Source organism: Marmota monax, unplaced genomic scaffold (genome assembly GCF_021218885.2).
Source record: "Marmota monax isolate L192 unplaced genomic scaffold, Marmota_monax_Labrador192_F-V1.1 WCK01_AAM20220418_F8-fsc00001, whole genome shotgun sequence".
Lineage (NCBI taxonomy): Eukaryota > Metazoa > Chordata > Mammalia > Rodentia > Sciuridae > Marmota > Marmota monax.
Window position 1 is genome coordinate 13,800,441 of NW_026693777.1, and position 24,086 is coordinate 13,824,526.

Below are 24,086 nucleotides of genomic sequence, written 5' to 3' on the forward strand. Positions count from 1 at the left end.
TGGGAGGGATACCAAACCTGACTCCAACAAGCTACTTTCCCATGTAGTGGACTTTAGGTTGATTTGCAATTTACTCCCCCAACCTCCAGCCTGCACAAACTTGAGATGTGGTTTGCAGCTTCACTGGTACTCAGCAGGTGGTTAGAAAACAATGAAAGCCAAGAGGTGTGAATAATTAGACCCCAAGGAAAAACAAATGCTCCTATTAAAATTGCCTTCCTGAGACCCAATGCTTTCAGTTCCCAGATAGGTGTGTGCCCAAGAACCACAAAGCCAGTGTTTAAACAATTTTTTTCTTAAATAGTATTAGTCATTCAGATTTCACTTCTTAACAATGAAAATGTTCTAATGATCCTTGGTGGGGCCAGGAGTTAGGAAGGAAAGGAAGATACATGTGGTTAATGGGCACAGGTTCAGCATCTTGACCACAGTAGTTGACACACTAATGTACATATTTGCTAAAATTTCATAGAACTGGAGTGGGATGGTTGCAAAATATTGTAAATATGTGAAAATCACTAAATTGTAAGCTTTAAAATGGTGAAAGTTGTGGGGGGAAAAAATGCTTAGTTCTAGACATACACATAGACACAAATTAGTACAGCAAAAGCAGAGCTGGAGAAATCAGAATAAGACCAGGTAGATTGAAGCAGTGTCAATAACTGGATTGTGATAGCATGCCATTGTTTTGCAAAATGTTACCTTTGATAGAAGCTAGACAAACTGCACTCTAGGTGTGCGTATGCTCTTTCTCTTTATTATTTCCCGAATGAATTCAATTATTTCAGTACACAGTTCAATTTTTTTTAAACAGCTGTAGATTTTCAAGAAGACTGGGTTTTTGTACAGTTTTCTAATAGTGTCTGAAGACAGTGGGGAAAAGAAATGCTTTTAATTAGTCAGAAATAGTTCCTAAATGTGAAGTTTTTCCTCAGGTTCAGATACGTCATGTTATCCCAGGAGGTCAGCATTCTTTATGATCTATGTAACTAGAAGTTTCTGAGAAGCGACCTATCCTGAGAAGGTTGAACTACATTTCTTTTTTCAATTCAGATTTTATGCCTGAGATTCACTTCTTTTGGAGCTCTAGAAATAAAAACAAAGGCTTTATAAAAGTAATTCTATCAATTTTGCTGTGAAGCAGGGTTTTAGTCAGCTTTTTCACTGCTGTGCCCGATAGACCTGACAAGAACAATTACAGGAGGAAAAGTTTGGTGGCTCACAGTTTCAGAAGTCTTAGTCCACAGATGGCCAACTTCATTCTTTGGGGCCCATGGTGAGGCAGAATGTCATGGCAGAAGAGTGTGGCTGAGGAGAGCAGCTGAGAACGTGACATCCAGGAAGCAGAAAGAGAACTTCCTCTTCCCCACAGACAAAATATATACCCCAAAGACACACACCCCCCCAAGGACCCACCTCCTCCAGCCACACCCTATCTACTTACAGTTACCACTCAGGTAATCCCAATCAGTGGGTTAATGCACTGATTAGGTTAAAGCTTTCATAACCTAATCATTTCACCTCTCAATTTTCTTGTATTGTCTCACACATGAGCTTTTGGGAAACACCTAATATCTAAACTGTAACAGGCAGAATAGCCCCTTTCATTCTTAACTGCAAATAGAGGCACTGCATATATGCACAAATTTGCAGATACAGTGTTGAACCATGATAGTTAGGCCCATATGGTCTTAATCCTAAGAGGTGATTGTGCTTCTTCGTCCCATTTTCTCTATGACCCCTCTCCACTATGTCTCCTCTCCTAAAGCAAGAGTTTTACTATAACCAGACAGTAATTCCACCCATTGTACTTTCTTCCTGGACTTAAGATTCTGTTCTATGACCCAACCGCTCTGATTAGCAGAGTTATGCATTTTTTTAAATATTTATTTTTTAGTTTTAGGTGGACACAATATCTTTATTTTATTTGTATGTGGTGCTGAGACTCGAACCCAGTGCCTCACGCATGCTAGGCGAGCGCGCTACCACTTGAGCCACATCCCCAGCCCCAGTTACGCATTTTTAACAAACACATGACCTTCCAAGTAGCCTCCTTATGTGCCCGTCTGCTTATTGAAACAATAGTACATGCTGATGCACAAAACGTATGGGAAATTCTTTTTTACAATTACCTTCAAGGTTTGTAGCATGTCCTTTTGTCTATCCTAAGTAGTGGAATCTTTTTTTTTTCCTTTAAAGTAAGAATTCTATAACAGAGAACAGCTAAGTAGGATTCACAGTTAAAGTAGGTAAATAATGTGAACAATAGCACTTATTAAAACCACTTTTTCATACAAAATGACCATAAAGCAATGAGACTGAATTTTTAAATATGTGTAGCCCATAATACTAGTTCTGAAAAGAATTCCCATTATGCCTTAGGCAACAATAGCAGTAGAATAAATGTGCACTATCTCTCCCATGGGGCTCTCTTTAGAAGACAACAATCACTTTGATAGATAGATAATTTCCAGAAAATGCATAACATCAGGAGTATAGGTTATAAAAAGAGGGAATCAGGGCCCCAAATTTATATCCCCAGACCACCAACAAATAGTGTCCTGCCAAACACAGAAGAGAAATATAACTTTTAAAACCATAAGACATACAATAGAATTGTCAAAAATACATTTAAATAAGTCTATAAATTGTGAAATAATTTATAGAGTAATAGAAATTATTGTACAATACAGAAAATTTAAACAAGGATCATGAGAACCATGAGCGCCATCTTGAGGCAAAACTACCATTTACAATCACTCAAAACAATCTGTTCCATTTACACCTGAGTAGACTATTTGCCTAAAATTTTTAAAATCAGGCTTTTCACTTTGTAGATGTAAGTCATCTTTAAGATGTATGTAAAGTACCAGGAATAAAAAGGTGTTCAATAAATATTGTTAAAGTTCTTATCACTCACACTTGACTCTTCTTAAGATTAGTCTTTCTCTGTAAGAAAGCCTGAGTAGTCGGCCTGGCACGGTGGTGCACACTTGAAATTCCAGCAATTCAGGAGGCTGAGGCAGAAGGATCACAAGTTCACAGCCAGCCTAGACAACATGACAAGATCTCCATCTCAAAATGGTTTGGGGCAGAGCTTAGTGATAGAGCATCCCTGTGTTCAATCCCCAGTACTACAAGAAGACTGGGTATGTCTAAAATTATGAAATTATTGGGCTAGGGATAAAGTTCAATGATAGAGCTCTATGCATAGCATATGTGAGGCTCTCAGTTCTGCAAAACAAAAACCAGTGATTAAATCCTAACAGTTGGATCTAACAAGTTTCTTTATAGCTTTCTACAAACGGATTCACGTGAAGCCAATCATGCATCCTCCTTATTCTCAAAAACACTAAAGTGGCAGGGTGCTGGAAGCTTCCATGCCCTTCAAAGACCACGAAGGGAAGGGACCAAGGCAAACCAATGCCAAATACAGTATGGGGTCCTCCACCTTGGCTCTCTTTTCTCCTTTCCAACTACCTCTTTCACCCCCCATGAACTTCAACTAGCCAATAAACTATAAGCTCACCCAAAAGGGGCCTCAGAGAATACTTAAATACTATTGAAATAGTTATGTGCTGAAACAAGGGACATGAAAATAAGAATGGCCCCTAACTGTAAGTTTCTGTTAAAACCACTGCCAGACAACCTGCAGTTTTAACAACTCTATTTTTCTGATAAACTTTCCCCTACCCAGTCAGAATTCTGACTCTGCTCCAACTAGGGCCGGATTGGGAGGTGGGGTGGGGTGGTCACCTGTTCCTTAAGTGCTCCCTGATGCACATCAGCTAAGTAAAGTCTTTCATTACTATCTCTCTTCCAGTCACTCAAATCCTTTTGACACCATGATGTATTTACTCCATCATATCAACAGGGGGAAAAAAAAGATCACCTGAAATACCAGGTGTTTGTGATCCAGCAACATTACTTCTGTTGAGTTACCGTGGTCCACAGGAAAATCAACTCTCAACCTCAAGTCAGATCAGCAGGGTCAGAGTTTCCCACCAACATTCACCTGCTCCTTGGTCTGTCATTTGCTGTGTACTAGAGTTTTCTTGTAATAATAGGTGCCAATGATTTAAAAGCTATTGGGTGAGAACTTTAAACAGAGATAAAACACAGATAGCTCTATTTGTTCAGTTATTTATTGTGCTCATTGCCTTTTGTCAGAGGTAAAGTGCCAGGGTTTCACAGGGTCACAGCCTGAGAGTAGCTGATATTATATACCATCCCCAGTGTCATTTGTTACATTTCCCATGTAGGGACCATGTCCAGAATGCAGTAAGACGATGACCCACCATAATTAACCTAAATGGGATATACCTAAGGAGATGAAGATGCTAGCTACATCTGTTCTCTCCATAGTGAATCAAGGGGTATTAGCTACACCCTAAGCATAGACTAGGAATAGCCTCCTGGGATAGAGGAGAGACAGAAAAACCAGTTGGGACAGAAGAATATATGTGGAGATTAAGAACTAGCACAAGAGGCTGGGGTAGAGCGCTCACCTAGCATGCATTAGGCACTGGGTTCCATCATCAGCACCACATAAAAATAAAATAAAGGTATTGTGTCCACCTACAACTAAAAATAAATATTTTTTTAAAAAAACTAACACAAGACAAGAAGGAGGATACATTTTACTACCTATGTTTGTTCCTATATAGATAACTCTCAGTGCCACTGTGGTTACTGATTGGAAACAGTAAAATGAAGGGAAAGTTCTGCATACCAAGAGCCAAATTGATTAATTCAAATTTAAATGCTAATTGGATACAGCAAAGTTACCTCCTAGGTCCTTAGCGACTTGAAGTTTGGATCTAACTACAGCTTTAACCCTTGTTCTCAATGTCAAAACTCTGCCTTGCTAGGTGTCAGCAGCCTAATTAAAGAAGCACCAGGGGAGTAAAACCAATAACCTTTATTAAAATATACCATTCTCCCAAAACCTTATCAATAGCAAACAGCATTGCCAAATCCCAGGGATAAAGATGGGGGGAAAACATGTTCACTGGGGCTTTCTACAAGACATCACAGGCCTGAAGGAAAACTTCAGAGCCAAGCCACACCTCCCTCAAAGCCCTACACAGAATAGCACTGAACTAATGGTCCCTCACTGAGAAGAGCAAGAACCTTGAGCCCTGTCTGTGGCTCCAGTCTCCTTTTGGTGGCTTCCAAGCAGTGGGTTCCCAAGGATACCAGAAACTTAAGAAAAGGATGCTTCCCTCCATTGTTGAGAAGAAGGACTTCACAGTCAGGATGAGGTTTCTATATGCACCCCTGCAAACAGTCAGTACTCTACTGTTCCTGAGTCCAGAGCAATAGCCAAGAGTGCAGAATACAGTATGTTGCTCTTTAACAGAGGCACAGTGACACCCATGTCACACACACACACACACACACACACACACACACACCTCTGTGCACCTCTGTGGCCAAAACAATTAACTAAGATCTTCTGGTCCTCCATTTATTGTTAACTGTGGTTCTCTTAAAGATCAGAGGCTTCTGGCAGCATGAAGTTCAGTCTCCATAGTCTGCTGACTCACCCATGGCCAAGGAGAGTGCTAGGGTCCTTGGTAACAAGGAGAGGATTCACCCACTGGGACAAAGTCCTATCCAAGACCTGCAGCCAAGTGTAGAGAGGATCCCTGATGTCTGAAGGAGCTTCATAGCTGTCACATGTACTACTATGATGGGCTGAAGGATGATGCTCAAAGATATAAGGCCAGAATCCCTGAAATCTATAATCTTACATGACAAAGACTCGGCCGGTGTGATTAAGAATCCTGAGATGGGAAAATTATCCTCAATTATGGGTGGACTTAAATACAATCATAAGTACCATTGTAAAGAGGCAAAGGGAGATTTGGGGAATAACTCAGCAATAAATTGCTTGTCTAGCATGCATGAGGCCCTGGGTTCGATTTCCAGCAACCCACAAAGAAGGAGAGGCAGATAGAAGGTTTGATGCTTAGAGGAGAATGTAATATGACCAAAGAAACAGGCTGAAGCAATAAGGCCACAAGCCAGGGAATGCCAGAAGCTGGGAGAAAGAGCTTCCAAAGGGAATACAGCCCTGCTAACACCTTGACTTGGGCCCCCAAATTTTGGACACTAATTTTGGACTTCTGACCTCTGGAACTGAAAGAGAATAAACTGATATTGTTTTAAGCCACCAAGTTTGTAACAGTTCATTACAGTAACTGTATGTAAAAAAAAGACCCAAATAAAAAGAGTTGTTGCCTTAAGAGAAAAAACCAGAAGTTGCAGATGGCGGTTTGAGGTAACTCTCCATTGATGTCAAGACCCCGTATGAGAATGGACGATGGTGACTGGAAGGGTCTTTAGTCCCTTGGAACTCCAACCCAAGGGGAGAGAGGTGGAGCCTTTTTATATCTAGCACTCTTGGTGGGAAGGAGGGAGTCAGAGAGGCTAAGAACACAGAGGCATCAATAGACACAGAAGCCTGAATGGAACTTAACTGGGACCAGACAATGGTCCTAATGGAACATGACAGCAAGGAAAGGAATCCTAAAAGACGCTCAAAGAGTCTTAACCACTCTCAAAACAAACTCTTACACACCATTTTGCCCCTCTACTCCAAAATTCTAGTAAGGGAATATACGTAAGAGGAACTCTTTCCTGATTATTTATGTTATATTTGGAAAATCTGTGTATTAATCAGAGTTATCCAGAAAAACAGAACCAATAGAATATAGACATGTAGAAACAGATTTATTATAAGGTACTGATTCATGCAATTGTGGAAGCTGAGGAGTCCTACAACCTAGTGTCTGCAAGCAGGCCCAGGAAAGCTGGTGTTGTAGCTCCAGTTTAAACCCAAAGGCCTGAGAACCTGGGGCATCAACATCCAAGGCAGGAGCTGATAGAGGTCCCTGCACAAAGAGAATGAATTCACCCTTTCTCCACCTTCTTCTTCTGTATGGCACTCAATCAATTGTGTGATGCCATACACATCAGTGAGGGTGTCTTCTTTACCCAGTCTGACTATTCAAATGCTATCTCTTCCAGAAATACCCTCACAGACACACCCAGAAATATTGTTTTACCAACTATTGAGGCATCCATAACACGGTCGAGTTAACCCATAAAATTAACTAACACATTTGTGTTATGAGTTTAATTGTGCCTCCACCCCAAAAAAGATACACGGCAACCCTAATTGTCCAGTACATTGTGACCCATTTTGGAAATAGGGTCTTTGTAGAAGTAAAAAAGGAGAAATCTGAAAACATAAAGAGATATACACAGAGAGAGGATGACGTGCAGACAGGGAGAATGCTGTGTGAAGACTGAGCACTGCAGTGATACATCTGTAAGCCAGGAATGCCCAAGATTAACTGTCAACCACCACCAGCTAGAAAGAGGCAACGGAAGATTCTCCCCTGCAGGTTTCAGTGGGAACAGGGACATCTTTACACCCTGATTTTGGACTTCTTGCTTCCAAATCTAAAAGACAACAATTGTCTGTTGTTACAGCAGCCCTAGGAACTCAATCACCCTGTTTTCCAAATGTATGATAATGCCAGACTTTTCCAGACATACTCATTTTAGCTCCCACGGCATCGTCCAGCAATGCCTACCCCACCAGACACATTCTCGCCCCTCTCTCCATGACTTGGAATGAAATGGCTCCTGTGGATTCATTCTTTCGAAGTATAGCATCAATAACTTTCAAACTTAGGGCTGGGGTTGTGGCTCAGCCATAGAGCACTCACCTAGCACATGTGAGACCCTGGGTTCGATCCTCAGAACCACATATAAATAAATAAAATAAACATATTGTGTCCAACTACAACTAAAAAATAAGTACTTAAACAAAAAAAAATTCAAACTTAAAAAAAAGTAAACTTGACTCATCAACAAAATGAAAGACGTTTTTCCCATAAGCTTTTACTTTGACAAAATATTTACACAATTACATTATTGCTGTTTGACAGCCCCCTTTCAAACCTGGCACCAAGAGGAAAGAATCAACTCTATATTCTCTAAAGACAATAAACTGACAACAAATCTTGATTTGACACAGTCTTCCTCCTGGGCTCCTCATAAAAAGATGTCCCACATGTTAGAAGTTTTATATGCAGCTTCTCATAAGTCAGAAGACCAATGTCAAAGACAAAGAAAGGCAAAAAAAAATTTAAACAAGCACAAATTCTTGTTTCAATCCTTGGGATATTTTTATTTTTGTATAATGATTCAAAAACTAATTACATCAAAGACTAATAAATAGGGCTGGGTTTGTAGCTCAGTGGTAGAGCACTCAGCTCACTTATGAGGCACTGGGTTCAAATTCTCAGCACCACACAAAAATAAATAAATAAAGTTCCATTGGCAACTGAAAAATTGTTTCAAAAAACACTAGTAAAAAAATGACAAATAAGGGGCCAGGGTTGTGGCTCAGTGGTAGAGTGCTTGCCTAGCATGTGTGAGGCACTGGGTTCAATCCCCGGCATCACATAAAAATAAACAATAAGATAAAGGTATTTTAAAAAAGACAAATAAAATGAGCAATAAGAGTACTTTATCAGGAAAAAAATGTTAGTCTTCGACATAGGACATACTATTTTGAAAGTTGGGAATAAGAAGTTGTCAGATGTGCAACAGATTGAAATTAAGCCCCTCTCTCTCACCATGCACAAAACTCAACTCAAGGTGGATCAAGGACCTAGGAATTAAACCAGAGACCCTGCTCCTAACAGAAGAAAAAGTAGGCCCAAATCTCCATCATGTTGGATTAGGCCCCAACTTTCTTAATAAAACTCCTATAGCACAAGAAGTAAAATCAATAATCAATAAATGGTATGGATTCAAACTAAAAAGCTTTTTCTCAGCAAAAGAAACAATCAGTGAGGTGGACAGAGAGCCTACAGAATGGGAGCAAATTTTTACCACATGCACATCAGATAAGCACTAATCTCCAGGATATAAAAAGAACTCAAAAATCTTAACAGCAAAAAAACCCCCCCAAAAAAAACAATCAATAAATGGGCCAAGGAACTGAACAGACACTTTGAAGAAGAGGACATACAATCAATCAACAAATATATGAAAAATGTTCAATATCTTTAGCAATTAAATAAATGCAAATCAAACTACTCTACGATTTCATCTCACTCTAGTTAGAATGTCAATTATCAAGAATACAAACAACAATAAGTGTCGGTGAGGACGTGGGGAAAAAGGCACATTCATACATTGCTGGTGGAACTACAAATTGGTGCAGCCAATATGGAAAGCAGTATGGAGATTCCCTGGAAAGTTTGGAATGGAACCACCATTTGTCCCAGCTATCCCACTCCTTGGTTCATACCCAAAGGACTTAAAAACATCATACTACAGCGACACAGCCATATCAGTGTTTATAGCAGCATAAGTCACAATAGCTAAATTGTGAAATCAACCCTCCAGTAGATGAATGGATAAAGAAACTGTGGTATGTATACACAATGGAATATTACTCAGTACTAAAAGAGAATAAAATCATGGCATTTGCAGGTAAATGGATGAAGTTGGAGAATATTATGCCAATCCCAAAAAAACCAAATACCAAATTTTTTCTCTGATATGAGGATGCCGATCCATAAAGGGGATGGGAGGAGAGCATGGGAGGAATGAAGGAAATTCGGATCGGGAAAAGGGGAGGGAGAGGAAAGTAGGGGACATGGGGGTAGGAAAGATAATGGAATGAGATGGACATCATTACCCTAAGTACATGTATGAAGACACAAATGGTGTGACTATACTTTGTATACAATCAGAGATATGAAAAATGTTTCTATATGTGTACTATGAATTGATATGCATTCTGCTGTCATATATAACAAATTAGAATTTTAAAAAAAAGTTGTAAGAGTAATTTGAGTTGGGTTGTTTTGTTTGTGGTGCTGGTGATTGAACCCAGGTCTCATGTGTGCTAAGCATGCACTCTACCACTTAGTTACATCCCCAGAGTTATGTCCATTCAGGAACTAAGATAGGACTCTGTTAAGACCATTTGGCTACATAAGAACCAAAAACCAAAAATCCAGAAGCAGAAAGACTGTGGCCCAAGCAGCTTTTTCAAGGAAATCTCCAAGGATCCAGGCTTCCTCTCTCTAACTTCCTGCTCCTCCATCCTTAACTTGTGGCTTTTGTCCTCACAGTCACAAGACAGCTGTTTATTCTGAAATCATTGAGTCTTTCTACCAAGAAGGAGGAAAGGCAAAAAGCTAGCAGAAAGAGATGTGTGCTACTGAATCTGCCCCTTATGTCAGGGAAGAAATAGCTTTCCTGGACTTAAGTCATACCGGCTATACATAGGAAACTGGGAGATCCAGTTTTACCCTGTTCTATACTTGTCCTGGCAAGTTCTGGGTTGTTATTAAGAAATATGGAAAAGGGTAATACCAGGCTGCCAGGGAGGAGGTTCTTAGTAATATCTGCCAAAAGGGATAAAATAGGAAAACCAGAAATATTCTTTCTTGCTGGGCACCATAGAACACACCTGTAATCCCAGTGGCACAGGAGGCTAAGGTAAGAGGATTGTGAGTTCAAAGCCAGCCTCAGTGACATAGCAAGACACTGTCTCAAAATGAAAAGTAAAGATAAAAATGATGGCAGAGGGCCTGGGGTATGGCTCAGTGGTTAAGGGCACCTGGGTTCATTCCCTGGTACAAAAAAAAAAAAAAAAAAAAAAGAATACAACAACAAAAAAAAAATCTTTCTTTCTTAAATTATGAAAACTCTCCTAGTCTTAGGACATAACTGAAGTTGTACATACCATCACTTAATCTTATGATGGGAGGTAAAACCACCCAACCTGCAGGGAAAAAAAAATGTGTTTAAGTTATTAAAAGAGTTCTAGACTGGAAATAAGAACTTCTTTGTGTGTGTGTGTGTGTGTGTGTGTGTTTTATTCTTGTTGTTTTTTTAATTAATTTATTTATTTTTTATTCTAATTTGTTATATATGACAGCAGAATGCATTTCAATTCATTTTACACATATAGAATACAATTTTTCATATCTCTGGTTGTGCACAAAGTATAGTCACACCATTTGTGTCTTTATACATGTACTTAAGGTAATGATGTCCATCTCATTCCACTGTCTTTTCTACCCCCATACCCCTTCCTTCCCCTCCCACCCTTTGCTCTATCTAGAGTTCATCTAATCCTCCCATGCTTCCCCCCTAACCCCATTATGAATCAGCATCCTTATATCAGAGAAAACATTTGGCATTTGGTTTTTTGGGATTGGCTAGTTTCACTTAGCATTATATTCTCTAACTCCATCCATTTTCCTGCAAATGCCATGATTTTATTCTCTTTTAATGCTGAATAATATTCCATTATGTATATATACTGCATTTTCTTTATCCATTCATCTACTGAAGGGCATCTCATTTGTTTCCACAGTATAGCTATTGTGAATTGTGCTGCTATAAACATTCATGTGGCTATGTCCCTGTAGTATGCTGTTTTTAAGTCCTTTGGGTATAGACTGAGGATAGCGGGTCAAATGATTCTTCCATTCCCAGTTTTCCAAGGAATCTCCATACTGCTTAGACTGGAAATAAGAACTTCTTAACAAAGAACATTAACAAACTTGATCAGCAATAAATATTCCTTAGATAAGAATCCCATCCTACAGAAAGAAACATTTAGAATTGTACATGAGAATATATATACAAGGATCTTCAATGCGGCACTGTTTGGGAAAGTTAAATGTTGAAAATAACCATATTTATTTATTTGTGTATCAGACACACACACATATATAGACACACCCATAAGCTGGGAAGTCTAAGCAAGTGTTTAAGAATAAGGAGGGTTTGAATGTCTGACATGAAAAATGTTTCAAAATTTCTTCAGTAGGGGCTGGGATTGTGGCTTAGTAGCAGAGCGCTTGCCTTGCACCTGTGAGGCACCAGGTTGGATCCTCAGCACCACATAAAAATAAATAAACAAAATAAAGATATTGTGTCCATGTATAACTAAGAAAATTTTTTTAAAAAATTCTTCAGTAATAAACAGAGAATAAAAGAGTAGGCAGGGCTGGAGGTTGGAGATGTTGATCAGAAGGTACAATCTTTTTATTTTTTTCATGTCATTAGTTTATTTACAAACATATCCAGTTTTGCTATGAGTCCAAGAGTTTGATGCAATTTTCAAAGAGATTGTACCTGTTAAAACAGTCTTCATATCTATTAAATGGAGCAAGTAAAACATAGTTATTTCTTAAGCAGTTGGTATCTGACTATAAAGATAGGTACAGCAAATCCTGATCCAATGTGTAAGGTTATCACAATCAATAAGCACCACTTATTTTACACTGAAAATGGCAATTCTTCCTGAGGCCCTCCTAATAGTGACTCTGAAGGACTACAGAGGTCTTGAACCCCCAGATGCTCAGCCCCAACAGAAGGTACAGTCTTGTAGTTACTCAATGAATAAGCTCTGGAGACCTAATGTACAGCATGGTAATTATAGTTAATAATCATGTCTTGAATAAAGCTGAAAAATAAAATTAAAATACTTGTTCACTCCTCAGTCCAAAAAAAAACAGCTTTGTGTTGGTTTATTAACTCTGTCCCAAGTGTCATTCATTATTTTTGATCCACCATCAATTTCAAGCTCACTGAGCAGGTAGTAAGTAGTAAATTAAACATCATCATTTTCTTAAAATCACTTTTAATTATTGATATGCTGAAAAAGCAAGGCATGATACAAGACAAACTATGGCAATTGAGGAGGGGGAATCTTAATTGTTAATACACGTACTTATTAAAAAATATATTTTATTTTTTAGTTACAGATGGGCTCAATAACCTCTATTTTATTTATTTTTATGTGGTGCTGAAGATCGAAACTGGTAGCTCATAAGTGTGAGGCAAGTGCTCTACCTCTGAGCTACAATCCCAGCCCCCTAGACATACTTTTGTATATGATATAATTTTTGTGAACATTTAATTAAATAAGACAACAACAAAGGAAAACATGAGCTAAAATCAAGAGGATATATCCAATTAGGTGACTTTTCCTAACTAATCTAAATCCCCAAACCTCAACCCAGACTAGAAATATCTCTCTGGGCACACAGTTAACAACCCCCTTATAGCTAAGAAAAACAAATGACTAAGGCACGATTTGGCAAAAGTTCCCTCTTAGGAAAGCCAGTCAATCAGCCTTCTGAACTTGACCTTCTCAATCCCAGAAAGAGAAGTGGGGGTCAAGCCAAGTCATGCATCCCAGCAAGGTGAGCTTGACCTCTGTTGCCAGCCACCTTAACAGGATGCAGGGACAGGCAAGAGCAGAGAGGAGCAGAGGGCCCAGGTCCTTGAGTCTACAGCAATCATGAACATGGATAGGAACAAATAAAAGCCTGGCCAAAGAAAGGCAAAGAATAGCAGCTCCTGGCTTCCATTCACACAGGACACTCCTGCCACCTCCACCATCACCAACGAATGTGGGGACATTTGATGACTTCTTTTTCCTTACAGTAGAGGAGAAGCAATATGAGCAGTTTAAAGCCAAATTGAAGGAGAAGGGAAACATTGGATAGAATCTATACTTCTCTTCCTACTTTCCTAAAATGTGGCCCTGTTAGGATGGTGAGTGAGTGCTGGGAGTAAGAGACAGCCCCACCCAGGTCCACGCTCACCGGTCTACCCCTATTGCATTCCTGCCTGGGGATAATTCACGTCGTCTAATTTACTTCTCCCCCGTCATTAACTATTCCACATTCTTTTTTCTTTTTTCATTTATTGTTCTTGCACTGGGAGAAGTATTAAGACAAGAAAGAGGGCCTTGAGGAAGGATGCTGGAGAGAATTAAGAGTTGAGAAATTTATTTATTTTTATGTGGTGTTGAGGATTGAACCCAGGGCCTTGCACATGCTAGGCGAGCGCTCTACCACTGAGACACAACCCCAGCCCTGTTTTCTGATTTATTTTCTCATTGCAACAGACCTCACCTTGGGGGTAACTTTCCCCTTACCTCAAGAATTTTCATCCCCTCCAATGGAGTGGGGAGGAGAGGATGGCTAGTTAGGTTATCTAGTCAGGCTTCCCAACCGCCTTGCGAGCAGGTATGTACACATTTTGCCCCCAGACGACTCACTCTCAGCCTTCCCAATGTGTTTATGACTTTAACAGTAGAAACCAAGTCAGGGCACTGTCAAGGCTGACACTGACTGGATGCATGTGCTCAGGGAGAAAGGACACAGGGGGTAATCCTGGAAAACTGGGGCCCACACCTGTTCAAAAATCATAAAACAGTGCTCATTGGGACAAGTCACTGGCACACTCAAAAGAGAAGGAGCACAGAAGTCTCTCTCAGCATTAGGACTCAACCATTCAAATCATTGAATCATAGACAGCCAAAGGGATCCTAGAGATCAACATCCAGAGGACCACCGCTCAGGTCTCACTCTTCCCTGGAACCCATCCCACAGATGAGAACATCGAGGCTCCTCACCTTGGCCTTCAGATTTCTGAACTGCTTGACTTCCTCTGAGCAAGTCCACAGTTATATCCATTAATTAGGGGTCAATGATCCCTTACACACCTCAGTAAAGTTTCCAAATCTGGTTCCTTGGAAACATCAGTACAGTGAATAAAACTGCGAGGCACTACATCACTTTGTTTATTGCTTTTTTCACAGCTCATACTGGCATCTGTTCAGCCCAGGGTTATTTAAGACCTAATGTTCATCGCCCTGGAGTGTACAGCAAAATAAATGGGGTCTCAGCTAATTAAATGCTGGCGCAAAGCTGAGGTATCTGAAAAAATCTCAAAATCCATCCACTGGCCTGTCCTAGAGCCAAGAGCTGCTGCTGTTATATGACACAATAAAAGAGATGCTATGTAAATTTTAAATATTTTATTGAACATAAATAATTAGAATATCCAGCCATTTTCTAAGGCAGAAATATCTAACAGCTAGCGTGCAGAAAGCATTGCAGATGTTCACAAACTACAGAAGTGTCAATTTGCTTTTAAGTTCCTTTTAAGCAATTTTTTACTCTAAAGAAGTGAACATTTATAACTGTGAATAAATCGTTTGTGGTTTGGGCAAATGTTTAGGAATATTCAATAAAGCATTCATATAAATATTCAGTTATGGAGATAATTTGATTTAAATAGATGGTACATTCAATAAATAAACATTGTTCAACATGAATAAACATTTTAAACAACCAGCAAGCATCAAAACCCAGCTGATGTTTCATGCAAATCTTTGGAAAACATTTTATTTAGCAGTTCTTATGTACACTACACATTGTTGATGATTCTTTCATGCTCCTTATTATAAGCAGAATTTGCATGAAAACAGCACCTTTTCTTAAGAGAATTCATCTTTATACAGCACCACCGTTTTATTACAATTTTTCCTTTTTTACAGCCTTTTACGGTGCAACATTGTGGTGCCCAAGGATCTAGAACTTCCAGGGCTCAGACACTCCACCATTTACAACCTGTTCCCAGGACCAGTATAATCTTCTTTAGCCTCAACATCATCATCTGTGAAATGGCAACCATAATACTCTCCCGACAAGAATGAGGGTTAAATAAGATGACATGAATAAAGTTCTCAGAAAACTTTCTACAAACATATCTGTTGTTATCACTTTATATGATTTCGAATAAAATGAACATGCCATCTGAATCATTTAAATTAGACTTGGGCATCCATTGTTTTAGCCTGTAACTACTTTCACACCCTGTCATGGGGATTTATATTGGATTCCTATTCTTGAGAATAATTTGGCTACAGCTATTGAAATTGGAAATACACATTTCCTTTGATCCAGCAACTGTGCTCCTGGGGATTTACCTATCACTAGCTAGTTGACAAGCACGTTCCTAGATCAGTGTCCCAGGATGTTCACTCCTGCATTTTTGTAATAGAAAATAAAAGGACAAGCCAGGCACAGTGGCATATGCCTATAATCCCAGCGGCTTCAGAGGCTGAGACAGAAGAATTATGAGTTCAAAGCCAGCCTCAGCAACTGTGAGGCACTAAGCAACTCAGTGAGACCCTGTCTCTAAATAAAATACAAAATAGGGCTGGGGATGTGGCTCAGTGGTCAAGTGTCCCTGAGTTCAACCCCCAGTACCCAAAAAAAAAAAAAAAAGAAAAAGAAAGAAAGAAAGAAGAAGAAAAGGACAACTTAAATGTTCAATAAACGCTTAAGTAAATTACCATACACTTCCATTTATGGAACTTGTCACAATAGGAATTTTACCCTTATTTGTTTGGTTATTGGATTATTATTATAGTTTTTCTTTGTGAGGAAAGCATACTTGTCCCCTTCCTAAAAATGCCCTTGTGGATGGAGGGAGCCTGGATAGTGACACACCACAGGCCCCTCTCAGCCCCTTATGCATACAAGCCAAGGAAGGTATAGGACTTACGTGATCTGTAAATTGAAGAAGAATAACTGACTACACTCAGCTCAGCGAGCTCTTTTTACCTCTTGGGAGAAAGCAGCCCAAGGGGTTCAGGAGCTCTTTCCTCCTTGCAATATCTTCACTAGGTTGTTCCCCATCTTCACAGTGGGGAAGTCCACTATGATCAACCTTGCCTGTGGCTGAGTGGGTACAGCTGCCCAGCTCTGGACATGGGCATTAAGTCCATCTGGTTTGAACATGGCTGTGTGTTTGAACATAGCCTTTAGCAACGATAAAGGTAATAATGGTCTCCATCTGCCTATCATTCCTTTTATATTTCAATTTGATCAGAACTTGGACAAGGAAAGGGATGCTTTTGAGGGGCCTCATGAAGGCGACCATATGCCCCACAAACATAAATTCCTTGAAGATAAGAATTATGTCTGTCTTGCTCACCAGTGTATCCCCAGAATGGACCCTAAGCTCCCAAATTGAATAAATGAATCATGCAAATAGTGTCATATAAATCATACATAATGTGTCTGTGTGTGGTGACATAAATGTGATTTCCTTTAGAGAAAGAGAGTAGAACAGAAGGTGGCCTTTTCAATGTGAACCTACAAGAACAGTTTGGATTTCTAACCATATTAATAGTGTTAGTTATTCAATAGTTAGAGACTAGCTATATAAAGTTACCTACCAGGAAGCATAAACAGTTTTGTGTTTTCCTTTATACTTTCTGTATAAACATTTTAAGAGAAATCCTCATTGGAAAGAAAAGGTAGGAAAAAAAAAAGAAAGAAAAGGTAGGCAGGAAGACCTATGGCAAGTCCTTTAAGACCTTTTGTAAAATGAGTAATCACTCATAAGTCAGGGTTCTTGGTCAAAAGAAAAAAAAATTCTAGCTTCTTTGAACAGAAGAGGAATTCATCTGAAGGCATCAAACAGCTCACAAAGTAGATGGGGATGCTGGGAGCCATCAAAAACTGGGCAGGGTGCAAGGCAGCCCTGAACACTAGCAGCATGGTGCCCCAGGAAATTAGCATGGTGACCACACCACCCAGACATTGCCATAGACATTGCTACTTAGTCACATAGCCTTAACTCTCTGACACATCTCATAACCTCAAGGTTCAAAGTTCAGGACAGGGGACTGGGGCTGTAGCTCAGCAGTGAGTGTTTGCCTCGCAAGTGAGGTGCTGGATTTGGTCCTCGGTGACACATAAAAATAAAGATATTGTGTCCTTCTATAACTGAAAAAAAAATATTTAAAAAAAAAAAGTTCAGGACAGGAGCAGTCAGTCAACCCAGATGAGGACACCTGCCCAAGCAGAGGTTTTGGCCTTGGGTAGGATAATGGACACCTCACTCTTTACTCCCTGCAACAGAAGGGTAGATAGTTTGGGTACAGTTGCTGGCAGGGATGTGGGTTTGGATGGTGGGGTGGTAAAGGAATCTCTGATCACTTGCTTCTCTTTTCTCAATGGATTATGACAAAGAATTATCAGCTGAGGGACAAGTAAGAAACAATATTAGAGATTTGAGAAAAGACATAGTATGAAATAGTACTTCTGAAGGGTAGTATTTCCATTATCTACTGCTATATAATAAATCACCCCAAAATAGTAACTTGGAAAAGTAACAATAACTTCTTTGGCCCATGAATCTGGGGGTCAAGTGTGCCCCAGCTAGGTAGCTTTCACTCAGGGTCCCTCATAAGAGTGCACTCGGATGGTAGATGGGGCTGGGGTCATCCTGCAAGGTTATTCACACACAAGTCTGGTTCCTGGGATGAGAAGATAATCCTTAGAGATATCTTGATTTCTGTTTATTTTTATTTATTTAAATTTGTGTGTGTGGGCTGGGGACGTGGCTCAAGCGGTACCGCCCTCGCCTAGCATGCGTGCGGCCCGGGTTCGATCCTTAGCACCACATACAAACAAAGATGTTGTGTCCGCCGAAAACTGAAAAATAAATATTAAAATTAAATTTGTATAAGCTATATATATATATATATATAATATATATATATATGTAGTCACATAGCCTTAACTCTCTGACACACCTCATAACCTCAAGGTTCATATTTATACAAATATGCATGCATGTGTGTATGTGTGTATACATGCATACAGATAAATAACTTTTGTTTGTATAGCAATGTGTGTGTGTGTGTGTGTGTGTAATCACATAGCAGCTGAAGGTTCCCAGCATACCAAGAGAAACCAGTAGAATCTTCATGGCCTTTTCTAAACTGGCCTCAGAATTCATGTGGTGTCCATTCTATTTGTGTTCTACCCATAGAAGACTAGAAGGTCCCATCCAGATTCAAGGGAAGGGAATGTAGACCCTATCACTTAACTGAGAAATGTTAGAGAATTTACAGAGAGATTGATAAATAAATAAAGAATAAGGCTCCATTGGGGGTTCACTGGAGATAAATGGTCATGCATTAGAGAGACCAGTTGGCAGAGTTCTGTTTTTGTCCATTGATTTGGGGCTGCCTGAGTCCGCATCCAGGAGGGATGACAGCCAATTTACCATGGATTCATCCCTTCCTCTGGCCTCTATGAGGAGGTAAGCACTAAGAGGGCAGGACCCTTGTCAGTCTGATTGGTGGCTAAATCTTGGAGATTAGAGCTGGGTCCCCTATAAAGGGGTCCCTCAATACATCTGTGTTGTGGTTGAACCTGGCTCTTTTCCACAGCTTTGGTTCTAGCTGTTCTTTCCGATCAGGATGCCTTCCTGCCTCCCTGTCACCAACTTCTGTGTAAGACTTTGCACAGATCACTTTATTACTTAGAGCTTTAGTTTTCACACCTATAAAATGAAGCTTTTTATGATTTTTTTATATTTATTTTTTAGGTGTAGATGGACACAACACAATGCCTTTATTTTTTTATGTGGTGCTGAGGATCGAACCCGGGTCCCGCCCGTGCTAGGCGAGCACGCTACCGCTGAGCCACAATCCCAGCCCCTTTTTATGATCTTTAAGTTCTCTTTCGGGCATAAAAATCATACCCTGCTATCTTATCCCACTCATTTGATGACTTTCAACAAGGATGCCAAAATGTGTCAGCTCAGATGAAGACACTAGCAACAGTGCCCCCAGGTTTTTACCTCTCGATTGATCCACTTAAGACGCAGCCTCTGGAAACACATTGAATCTAAAAGCAAAGTCCCCTACACCCTATAAATCTTTGTTGGATTTGAGCATGAGACCACAGAAAGAGAAGTATTGATGGTGGAGCTGTAAAGTACCTAAACAAAGACAGATTCAGCCCATTCTTTGCCCTCTCGGGTGTTCACATCCTTTCTTAGCCATCACCCAGCCCAGTCAGATGAAAATATCTCTTTTTATCTTTCCACATACATCAACCCCTTTCTTTCCTGAATCATTTTTGTTGTTTTTCTCTGAACCTTCCCCACTTTGTCTCTGCCTTACCAATGCTTAATGTCAGGGCCATCCACAGGGTAAGAGGTGGGGGGCCGAGGACTGCAGCAATGGAGGAGTCAGGGCAATAGAAATAAATAACATTTAGTAAGGCAGCAACATTCACTGTGTCCCATAGGCTGCGGCACACCCTGGAGTCAGATGCGCAGAGGTGGAAACTGCCTGTGAGTTGAATTGGGGGCCTGAAGTAAGGTCACCTGCTCAAAATGGCTAGCTGGGGTTCAAAGGCCAGCTCCATCACTAACTAAATATGTGTGTGAGACCTTGAGTATGTTATTCCCTAATCATTTCATTCCTCAGTCTCTTCCTCTAAAAAGTAAGAATGAAGCCAGGTGTGGTGGATAATGCCCGTAATCCTATCAATTTGGGAGACTGAGGCAGGAGGATTGCAGGTTCAGGGCCAGCCTCGGCAACTTAGCAAGACCTTCAGCAATTTAGTGAGACCCTGTCTCAAAATAAAAGAGTTAAGAAAACTTGTGCTGTAAATGGATAATAATGAGTGTAATACATTCCACTATTGTCATGTATGTAGGTAAATAAACAAATAAATAAAGGACTGGGACTATAATACACAATAAAAACAAAATGTGAAAGAAAAAACATCTTTTTTAAAAAAAAAAATTAAAAGATGATAGTACATAGGGTCATTGTGAGGATTAAAGGAAATAAAACATATGAAGTGCTTTGAATAATACTTAGCACTCAATAAATAGAATGTATTATCCATCTTCCATGATGCCTGAAATTCTAGCACTATTCCTTGGGATTAAGATGGGAGAGCTGGCCTTGCATATTCCAAGTCCAATTGTACTCCTGCCTTATTCTGCATAAATGAGATTCCTAGCTGGACTCTGGTAACTAACTCTACCTTAATAATCCACCCATTGTCCAATTATTCTACTATCAACTCCATCCCTTTGGTCTCCTTCTTGTGACTAAAGTCCAGCTCCTAAAATGAATGGAGTTCTGCCAGGTCTGAAGTAGCTACTCAAAAATACTTTTTGATTGTCTGACCAGTTACCTTCTACTAGTCTTCTTGATGCTGCCCTGGAATGGTGCTCCCTGTGCATTCTCATCGGAGCTCTCTCCACCTGGACTCAGTGTCAGCTTTTTCACCGTCCACATCTGAGTGCTCCTGTCATCCTCCATGAACAGATAGGTCCAAAACATCAGCCAAAATACTACTTGCTTCCATCCTCTCAGCTGATTAAACAAGATCTCTAGGAATTCTTCTCCAGAAAACACATTCCATAATTCCCCTGCTATAAAACTCTGCCTCTGCAGGGTCAGACAAGGATCCTGGGTTGGGTACACTTCTTAACATGTACCTAGCTTCCTCCACTTTCTGCCCAGCCCTCTATAGCTCTCTATCAGTGTTCAAAAGAGAATTCTCTCACCCTGCCCTAGCACCCAGAGTGCTGGCTGAGTGCAAAACAGTTGGGATTATGACAGAAGGGATCAGGGCTTCCTAGACCAAATATTTCAGAACTAGAGGGGAGTATAACATAAGGCTGGAAAATTAGGATGGGACCTGATAAAGGAGGGTTGAAGGAGACAGGCGCGTCTGGACTAGAGACTGGCATGATAAAGGCAGTGTCCTTCAGGAGGGGACCCCAGCCCAGGTACACTCGTTTGGGGATAAGAAGAATTCAGAGGTGATAAGACCAATGAAGGGCAGCCCAGACCCCTCTGAAAGTCAACAGAGATCATAATTTCTTCCTGTTTTCAACACAACAGTTTTGTGATGATGATGTCTACCAGTCTTTCTGATTTTCCTCCAAGATTTGTATGTCCAAGCCATTCAGTTGCATTTTTAGTAGAAGACGGCTGAGCTGGCAAAATGATCTGTCCTGAAGGTGACCTGGTTGTTGGTGATCAAGTTACTTTTGTGGAATCTGAATGGAGACCTTTCAGTAATGACAAAGCAACAAAAGATCCATCTCAAGTTGGAGATCCTCAGAATCCTCTTTTGAGTGATAGATTTGTCTACCGTGATTGGCAAAGGTACAAGATGGTCTGGATGAGTTTGGCAATTTTAAGTACCAGAATCCAGGTAAAATGAGTAGTTCTGAGAAAGCAGCAATGAATTCATTCAAGGAAATCACTACTATAGCAGAAACAATCAACCTCCTTTAAAATACATTTGATCAAACAAATTATTTATTCAAGCAAGTTATGAACAAAAGAGCTCCTGAAGAATTAATAACGCCATAGCTTCTGCTTGCCTTTATACTGCAGAAGACAAAAAGGGTTCCTAGAACTTTCAAAGCAAGTACAGATGGCAGCTATAATAAGGCTGTGGAATTTGGTCTTGGTTCTTGGAGGAACCTGACCTCTGCAGCTGCAACAGCTATTTACATGACCTCACAGGTGTCGGCCAAGAAGAGGACCCAAAATGAAATTGGAGATGTTGCTGGTGTTGCTGGTGTTGCTGATGTTACAATCAGACCATCTTACAGCTATCCTCAAACCCCAGACTTCAATTAGACAGCCCAGTGGATTAACTACCACGGCTATAAATTTAGGCAGCTAATGTCAAACCCATGTACATGGAACTTTGCCTATTGACATAGCTTATACAAAATGCTGGGCTGTCTATACTGAGGAAAAAAGACATGGTACCCATTCCAAAGCTAAATATTATTGCTTGGCATTCTATGTGCATATACTAGTGAAACATATATAATGATTTAAATGTCTTACTGATTTGCTTTCTTTTGAAGTGATCTAGAAAACTATTTTGGAAGGTATTTGAAATGATGTGATTCTTTTTTTCTTAATGTTTTGTTTTAGTTGTAATTTTTATGTGGTGCTGGGGATTGAACCCAGCACCCCGCACGTGCTAGGTGAGCGCTCTACCTCTGATATACAATCCCAGCCCCTGATGTGATTCTTGAATAAAACATTTTTCCAAATCAAAGTTTTTGTTATAATTTCATGTTATATCTAATTTATAATACACAATTATAACATACATCATTACAAATAATACACCTGATAGAGGTCCTTTTTTTCCATTATTTTCATATATATATTAATATATGTTATATATATATACTTTTTAAAAAATTTTTTAATAAAGTCATTGAAATAGCAAAAAAAAGCAAAAGAAAAGGTAGACCTTTTGTCCAGAAAAAAATATTAAGTAATTTGCATAATATTTCAGGACTTTAAACCATCCATAAGACTTTCTGAGCATCCCTGAACTCCAGGTTAAAAATTCCTGGAGTAGAATTTTAAAACCAATCAGCACGTGGTATAAAATGGTCACTAAAATAGTTATTAGGAACTGAATGTATGTGTCCCCCCAAAATTCATATGCTGAAGTTCTAATGGCCTGAGGACTAGTACATCCCCTAATAGGATGGTATTAAGAAGGAGGGACTTGGGGAGGTGATCCAAGAATGATCTTAGACTTCCCAGACTCTAGCTCTGTGAGAATAAATGTCTATTATTTAAGCCATCCAATCTGTGGCAACCTGAATTGATTAAGACAGGAGGGCATAACCAATAATTAATTCATTCATTCATTCCTGGAAAGAGAAAACAGGAACCTGGACAAATGTGGTAGTGTTGTAATAGACAATAGGGAGTAGATCTCAGGCTATTTAAGAAAGAGGTGGGGGAAATAAAGACTTTTGAGTTTTCGGTCTTGGGAAATGAAGAAAAAGAAAGTTTGAACATTTCTAATCAGGTGATGAGGCAGACGTTGATACATCCAAATGAGAAAACCAGTTTTGGGGTTGGATTATTCTTTGCATTGCAAATGGATAGGGATGTGAAGTTTGACTCATTCATTTGACAACTAACAAAGTGCCTAGGATATGCCTGACCCTGAGAACATAGAGACAAACAGACATACCCCCGCCCTCACAGAGCTTACACTGCCTTGAGGAAACACAGTCAATGAAGAAAAAGAATTCAATGATTGCTGGAGGGCAGAGGAGGCTTGTACAACGTCTGGGGACACTGGAGGGCACACCTACCTGGGGGTCACAGAAGAGACACATGAGCCAAAACCTGAAGCTTAGAGCTTTGCCTAATGGCACAAGGATGGGTAAGACAGAGCCCTCAAGTCTGAACAGGAGAAACTACACATAACACTTTGCCTGGACCCAGGGCCCACACCTCCTCTTTATGTTCTTGGCCAAGTGCTGCCTATGGGAGTTGAGAGGGAAAGAATCCAATTAAATATAGGAATGATCTCACTGACAGCTGAAAGAGGGTGGGAAAC

General features: G+C 39.9%; 2 pseudogenes; one reads left to right on the top strand and one right to left on the bottom strand.

Moving 5' to 3' along the window:
* Nucleotides 1-12,237: 12,237 nt before the first annotated feature.
* On the bottom strand, nt 12,238-21,001 carry LOC124104571 (cytochrome c oxidase subunit 7C, mitochondrial-like; annotated as a pseudogene).
* Nucleotides 21,002-21,599: 598 nt separating this feature from the next.
* On the top strand, nt 21,600-22,339 carry LOC124104575 (transcription initiation factor IIB-like; annotated as a pseudogene).
* Nucleotides 22,340-24,086: the final 1,747 nt, after the last annotated feature.